Source organism: Ixodes scapularis, unplaced genomic scaffold, assembly GCF_016920785.2.
Source record: "Ixodes scapularis isolate PalLabHiFi unplaced genomic scaffold, ASM1692078v2 PGA_scaffold2__306_contigs__length_199485367, whole genome shotgun sequence".
In the NCBI taxonomy this organism is placed as follows: domain Eukaryota; kingdom Metazoa; phylum Arthropoda; class Arachnida; order Ixodida; family Ixodidae; genus Ixodes; species Ixodes scapularis.
In genome coordinates, this window is record NW_024609857.1 from 38514567 (window position 1) to 38523128 (window position 8562).

The window sequence follows — 8562 nt, forward strand, 5'->3', positions numbered from 1 at the left end:
ACGGGCGCCTAAGAAAAAAAAAAGATTGGAATTGTATTTTGATTTGTCGATCAAACACTCGTGTGCAGAATCGCACTTTCCAAGACACGCAAGTGGCACTCGTGTGTTCGCTAGCCGTCTTCCTGGCACGGACCGTGGCTAGTCGTGCAAAACTATCGAAAAATTAACTTGCTGTACTTTAGATATTTCTTTTTTCTTCTTCTAACCATCGATAGTGTCAAAAACTATCGATAGTGGACTATTTATAGTAATATCGATAGTCCCCTTGATAGTATTATTGATAATTGACTATCGATAGTACTATGAATAGTGCAATCGGTAGTACTATCGATAGTTGGGTTTTGGTCGACTATCGATATTATCGAAGGTCAGTTTTCAGAACACTATCTAGCCTTAGGAAAATTAAAACTCTATTCAAAAAGGGAATGACGACGGACATGTACACGGGCAGACAACGCGTGGTTTTGGGAATAACATGAAATTGAAAGGAAGCAAAACATAGTGTCGCAGTCTCGTACAATTAATTTAGAGATATAAAACACAACTGGCGGTTTGCTACATGTCCTGCGTACATATTGTGTATAATCATGGGGTTCAGATATCGGGCTTTACACTTTAGTATGCCCGCTTTGTAAAACTATACAATATATTAGGTTTTTTTTTTTGAGTTAGGGAAGCCATTTACTGAAGACATTTAGTATCAGGGTTTCGACAAGTTTGTTTCAGGCTTGTGTTTCCTTCATTATTCAACTGACACACAGTCATTTTCATAGCCTTGACCACTGACAGGTGAAACTGAACACTCTGCTGGAATCATAATATTTTTTTCTCCTCATGACCTTTTATAGCGAATTCCCGACAATTGAGAATTAGCTGTTGACGAAATTGCTTAGGCTTGTATTCCGTGATATATTGCCACTTTTTGTTCGGTTCTATTTTGGCAAAGTTTAATAACGATGGCTAGAAAAATATTTACATGCTGGTATAATATTGCCGCGCGCCAAGTAGGCAGCGCGGCCGTAGCCTAACGGTTATCGCGCTTGCCTCCCACGCGAAGGGCCAGGGTTCGATTCCTGGCCGCGGCTATGCATTTTTGTTAACACTGTTATGTGATGTTCTGGTGAAATCGAGAACCGTCTAGCTGATTCAAGGTCAGAATGTTCTACGCGTCGAACCTTCTGCGTCGAATGCTCCAGAAGCCAACGTGTGTACAAAAGCGGCTCCGCGGGCAAGCCGGAGTCAGTTTTCGCCCCAGCGCTCGACTCTGCTGTCTCGCCGACCTCGACGCTCGCGACGCTTTGTTATTATTTTCTATTCTCTTTTTGTTTTGGCACAAGTTCGCCACATTAAACGTTTATTTCTCCCTGTTTATTTCCTGTTTTCTTTTGGTCACCACCCGTGACATTTTGGTGGAGGTGCGGGGTATCGCATGCCCGTGCAGCGTTCCCCTCCCAGGGCCCGCAGTGCAAGCCCGATTCCAAGCCCTGTGACAAGACCACTCAACCCGGAACCTGAAACTCGGACCAGTCGCCGCACCCAAGGTCTACACCCGGAATACGGACTTCTGCCACCCAGGACCAGGCAGCCTACGAGGCCGACGATGGACGACCAGCAATCGCAGTCCCCGACCGCCGCCGCCGTCGTCTACCTGCCTGTTGCCCAGCGAACCCCGACGACCTTCCATGGCGAGACCCACGAAGACGTAGAGGACTGGCTCCTGCACGACGAACGTGTAGCACGCCATAATGGATGGACCACTGAGCAGCGCCTCCAAAACCTCTACTTCTCCTTGGAGGGTACCGCGAGGCAGTGGTTCGAGAACCACGAGGCGTCGCTTACGTCGTGGGACACCTGTATCGCTGGCCTGAAGGAGACATTCACGAACCAGACACGACGACAGCGAACGGAAGACCTCCTTCAAGTACGAACTCAAGGGCCCAACGAAACGGTAACCAGCTTCGTTGAAGACGTCCTCCGCCTGAGCAGCCGCGCCGACCCTCAGTCCACCGAGGAAAAGAAGCTGCGTATCCTGATGCGCGGCGTGAAGGACGACATTTTCGGTGGCCTCGTACGCAACCCACCGACGACGATTCAAGAATTTGTAACCGAGGCGACGAACATTGAGCGTGCACTGCAAGCCCGAGCCAGCCACTACCAGAGGCTACCCGGCGTCAGCGGGGTTCCGCCGTCCGCTTGCGACCTTGGCTCCAGCATCTCCAGCATTCGTGAGATCATCCGGGACGTCGTCCGGGAGGAAATCTGCTACCCACCAGCCGGCTTCGGTGTCAATAGCCGAAGTTGTCCGCGACGAGGTTCAGCGGGCAATTCAACTGGAGGCTCCTGCCAACGTAGCTGCACCCGAGGAGCCTACCGTGACCTACGCCGCAGTGGCCCGACGGCCACCGCCTCCTCCTCGCGCCTATGTCGCGCCGCCCCGACGCCAGTCTCCTGCACCGCAGCACGACCGACGCCGCGACGACCAGCCCCAGTACGCCAGCCAGGAGCCCCGTGTACCCCGGAAGACCGATGTGTGGCGAACGGCCGACCGACGCCCGCTCTGCTACCACTGCGGGGAAGCCGACCATGTGTACCGCCGATGCCCATACCGACGACTCGGGCTGCGCGGATTCCACCCAAACGACCCGCGCCCCCGGTATGGTGAACGCCCTCGGGAGATCGACGAGTACCTGCGACGACCCCAGTCCCCCGAGCCTGCGTCCCGCCGAGAGTTCCGGTCGCCATCGCCCCGACGTCCAGCTTCGCCGATGCACCGACCCCGACGTGAAAGCCTGTCACCCCTCGTTCCTCACCGGGGAAACTAGGCGCGGCAACCCCTGGAGGTAAAGTTGCCGAAGACAACCGACGTAAAGAGCCTCCAAGAACGACGGAGCGCTCCCACTCTCCCGACCCCACGCATCACAACGACGCTCCTGCATCGGTGTCCAACAACCTGAACGTTGTGATCGACGGCCTCGACGCATCGGCACTCGTGGACACCGGAGCAGACTACTCAGTCTTGAGTGGGAGGCTCTCCCGCCGCCTTCGAAAAGTCATGACGCCGTGGGAAGGACCCCAAATACGAACCGCCGGAGGACATCTCATCACACCAGTCGGGAGATGCACTGCTCGCGTCGAGATCCACGGTGAAACGTGCCCAGTCAAGTTCGTCGTTCTGCAAGACTGTTACACTAAATGTAACAGATTTTGTTGTGCAGACTTCAAATTGAACATTACCAGATAAAAAGCTTATACCAAGAAACCATATAGTTACTGGTGCTTATAGTTTTTCCGTTCCTCAAATACAATAAGTTTGGGAACGTAACGTTAACTGGATTTGAAATAAATGATAAAAACAAAAATTTCTTGTGATCCAAGTAACTATATTGTTGGCAATGAGGCAGTGCTGGACAAAATACTCGATAAAAGTATTAAAGTTAAGTTACTAAATATCTGCGTCATAAAGTATTTAAAATACTACTCAAGTTACTTTCACTGTAAAGTATATTGAGTAGACTACAAATACTAAGAATTGTAATTAAGTTACTTTTGAAGATACTTCCACATTGCACCATTTGTATCGAGATCAGTGACAACGACAATTATACAGCTGCACAAATCTTGGTTACCAGAATGGTTTATTAGCACGCAACAACACAAAATGGAAAAAAAGTATCGTTGGGCTATTTTATGCAGTCCACCTATAAGGAGCAGGATATTGTCATGAATCAGAAATGATGAGGCGGCGAGTAAACTGAAGAAACTTAAAGTTTAATGAAGCGAACTTGTGCCCAAAACAAAGTAGAAAAGGGTAGCGCCGCAGGCGTCGATGACGGCGAAACAGCAGGATCGAGCGCTGGGCAGTGTTGTACGCGTTCCTCAAAAAAAGGAACGAAAGCTCGTTCCTCGTTCCTTCTGATTTTTGGAACGCGTTCCCGTTACAAGTTACATCTCTGAAAAAGGAACTCGTTCCCGTTACAGTTAAAAAATGGAACGTATCGTTACATATATACGTTACATTTGTGTTTTGCTAATTACTATATTTTGTTTCTTCAAGCAGAGTTTTTTGTTTGTTTTTATCGGTCCCATTAGTAGTCAACATACGAGTTTGTATGTCGTTATGGAAGGGCAACAGGAGAAGAAAACAAGCGGAAGCAGGGTTTCATTTGTTGATATATTCAAGTTAAAAATCTCAGCTTTTAACCAAATTCATGTTTGTAGTGGACGATTCAGACGAGCCGAATGTACTTTTACCCAACATTGTACGAGAGTTTTACAGCAACCTCACACGTTTCAATTGAGCGAAGTCCCTTGTTCGAACTTAAAAACAGTTGCTTCTCGATGTTGCCGTCCGCAAGACGAGCAAGTCGAGGAGAGGGTAGGGCTTTTGGAAGGATTCCGAGTCAAGAGGTCCAACGAGTCAAAAGATCCAGTGTTGGACCTTTTGACTCGTTGGATCTTTTGACTCGTTGGATCTCTTGACCAGAAGCGTTTTGGAAGGTCAGTCTTAAAAACCACAAATACTTTGTAAGGTTGGCTTTGTTGTTCATTTTGGAGGTGAGGGGGACAAAAGAAGAAATATATATATTCTTATTTAATCTTTTATGTGACCAATGGTCGGGACACAAGGGTGCGTTCGATGTCTGGCAGTCTGTGATCTTGTAACTGTAGGTCTCGTTATGGAAGCTCACAAGTGGCTGTAGTCGACCTTAGCTTTCTGGGTGCATGATGATTCGTGGAACCAAAGAAAGAAGCTGAGCTTGAAACAACCCTCTTTCTTTGTCTTTTTCTACGACTAAAAGCCTTGCTTTTTGTACCGCAGTTTCGGGCACTGAAAAAAGAATCAATGTCCACCAGCTCTCCTGCACCCGATAGTGTTAGCAAGCGAGGACCACACAAAAGAATCCACAATATTAGTAGCCAAAAAGGTAACGAGATCCTGCACTTCGTAGAGATATTGTTTTGGTACTTTCAAAATTCCCGGTTCGAAACAAAATAAAATTTACCCCACTGGACGAAAAAAAGGAACGCCGTTACTCTTTCCGTTCCAATAAAAATGTAACGCGTTCCCGTTCCAGTTCCAGCGATGCAAAATGGAACGGCGGCGTTCCTTCGTTCCTCCTAAAAGGAACGCGTTCCAGGAACGCCGTTCCTTGGAACGCCGTTCCGTACAACACTGGCGCTGGGACGAGGCTGACTCCGGACCGCCACTCGGAGCACTTTTTGTACCCGCGTGGGTTTCTGGAACATTCGGCGTAGAAAGTTCCGCGCGTAGAACATTTGTAACTCGATCAGACGACAAGGTTCTGGAACTTACGAGAATGTCAAGTTGAAAAAATGAAGGCCGTTTACAATTCCCTGTAACGCCGGTTAGAGCGCAGCTCTTGAGGAGGAAGATGGAAGCGTTCTGAGGGATAGGTGACTCCTTGAGGTCACGTGACCTCAAGGGGGTCACGTGACTTCAGGGGGTCACGTGACCTCAGGGGGTCACGTGAACTAAGGGGTCACGTGACCAGGGGGTTACGTGACCTTAGGGGGTCACGTGACCTCAACGGGGTCACGTGACTTCAGGGGATCACGTGACGTCAGGGGGTCACGTGACTTCTGGGGGTCACGTGACCTAGGGGTGTCACGTGACCTGGGTGGGTCACGTGACCCCCTTAGGTCACGTGATCCCCAGAAGTGACTTCAGGGGGTCACGTGACCTCGGGGGTCACGAGACCTAAAGGGGTCACGACCTTAGGGGGGGTCACGTGACTTCAGGGGGTCACGAGACCTTAGGGGGGTCACGTGACCTCAACGGGGTCACGTGACTTCAGAAATCACGTGACCTCGGGGGGTCACGTGACCTGGGTGGGTCACGTGACCCCCTTAGGTCACGTGACCCCCTGAGGTCACGTGATCCCCAGAAGTCATGTGACTTCAGGGGGTGTCACGTGACCTGGGTGGGTCACGTGACCTCGGGGGGGGGGGGGGTCACGTGACCTCGCGGTTACGCCAATGGCGACGCCGACGCCGCTCAAGTTGGAGACGGGCCCCTAAGAGCTGCGCTCTAAAAATAAAAGAAGAGGAGTCCTCTCCCTCGTATCGAACCCGGAGCCTCCGCGCGAGAACCTCCGCGCGACAAGCGCGGTAAGCATTCGGCCTCGCGCTCGCTGGGAATATCACAGATAGACGTTGCAAAACATTTCTGGGACAACAAGAAAGAGGTCGCTTTAGCTATTTGGGAGGAGATCAGACCGTGGCGCCTCAAGCGGTTAACTTTAGAGCTACATGGATGGGGACAACAAATACAACGACTCAGCACTGGAGTTCGTGTTCTCCGGTGAGGGGGAGGAGGGGCCCTTTTGTTAACACTCCAGCCTGCATGAACAATGCAGCATGCACGGTGCCCAGCTCAGCACAAAAGCCCAAGTTAATCAAGCTCGCGTCCTCTGATGACTGCTTTCGGGAATGATCCGGCACTTAACGTCACTTCACTAATTGTTGGCATTTTTGCATTACACTGTGCCCCGCGCTCTATTAAAACAAAAAAACGAAGACATGAGCATGCCCACTAGGCCTGTGGGCATGTGCACAGGCATTGTGTTGGGTAAACATCAAGGTGTGGGGGTGACAAACGGGTCAGAGCGCCTCGCCAATAGTGACATCGCTTAATGTCACGTCCTGCGGCGTAGCTTAGACGCATCGTTTAACTACCATTCATATTCTCCAGGGATGGACAGTATTTCAAATACAAGTATTTGAAATACGTATTTCAAATACTTTGTGTATTTTGAATTTATGTTTATTTACAAATTTGGTAATGTATTTGACGTGTGTATTTAAATACTAAAACGTGGGTATTTCAAATACAATTGTAATTAAATACAATTTTGTGGGCGAAAATACATCCCTCAAATTTATTGTCACGACTCATTTTGCTCATCCTAAGACGTGTCCAGAGCAGGAAGAAAACTACGTTCTGCACCGAATGCAGTGTCTCTCAAACAAGCACAAGCGTTCAGTGACTTTGTGATTACGGTGCTAGTCCAGGGCAAGAATAGTGACGAAATCGACGTTCACAGGCAGACTGGCTAAATAAGTGCCTGTGACAACTTGTGATGCTTTCCAGCCTGACTTCCATCCATATTTTTGCCTGGAAAATGCGCGGGTCGTCCAGATTTTCGTAACTGGTGCGAGTTGCAACAACAAAAAATTCTCTAGCTAGTGCTGCGCGTCTTGGTCGTCTCAGTTAAAAAGCTGCTTGAAGCTCTGTAGTTTTTTCACCTATTACGTCCAAGCTGATTGCATTTTTTGTGATTATATTTCTATTACGTTACTAGAGCCTCGCACACTAACTCCCGAGTGTGCGAGGCAAAATTAAAATGAGATACCCAGAAACCCGTTGCAGGTGCCCTGAAGTCACTGACGTAAATTCGGAGGAATGTATTTGGAAAAGTATTTGGAGGAGTCCAAATACATTTGGTGTTATTTGTATCTTGTACTTAAATGCTTTTTTTGGAAATGTAATTAGATTTGTAATTAAATACATTTTTGACGAAGTATTTTGTATTTGTATTTCCATACATATTTGCATGTATTTTGCCCATCTCTGATATTCCCTATATGGGGAGTTCACTATAAATGAACTTATGAGTGACTGGATAACAAAAAGCCACGGCAGTGGTCGCACCTTCTATTAGGTTGCGTTCAGAAAGACACTCAACGTTGGGGGACGCTTTGTTGGCATCCTTAGAGGTCATCCAGCTCGTAGTTCGTTTCCTGTCCAGTTCTCTGCTTATCAATGTTCGTTTACAGACAGTGTTCGCGAGAGCAATAGGTGGCGGAGTGACGAGGAAAAGAAAAGAAACTAAGAAAACCTCGACGTTTTGCCCTAGCGGGGTCAAATATTCAAAAAGCAAAACAAAAATGTCTTTTTGTGTGTGTGTGTGTGTGTGTCCACTTCTTATTTTCTTCCATTTGTTATTTTCTTGACACTCAAGTCTGCATTGTTGTCGTACGTCGTTTCCCGGTCTGCGTTGCGATTCAGGGTGGCATCTTTGCTTCCCTACAACCACACCTTTTGCTTGGGGATTTTTTGGGGGGAAACTCTATGGAAACAAAAGGTGCCTTTGGGAAGGCGAGGGGAAAACCTTCATTGTACGAACTTTGGGCTGTAATAGGAGTCACAATCGGCGAAAAAGCGATGTTTTCCCGAGCTCAATTTAAGTCATTGGAGCTTATCGGAGCTAGCAAGAGGATTTGGTTGCTCGAAAGAATGTTTGCGTTTGCTCGTGCCATGCCCACGCCACTTCATACCAAAAAACTCAGAAAATGGCGGAATGTCAAAAATGTATTTGAGATAATGAGTACAAGATACTCGGAACTGTAATTAAAATAGAGTATCAAATACTCTCGATCAAAGGTACTTACAAAGTACCAAAGTACTTTAAAAAGTATTTGAAATGCAGCATCCTGAGTATTTGAGACAGGCACAAGTCTGATCTAAACTAAATAAGGTTTTGTATTATTTTTTTTCTTGCACGCAAAATTGTTTATTTTAGTATATGGTGTGAATATTGC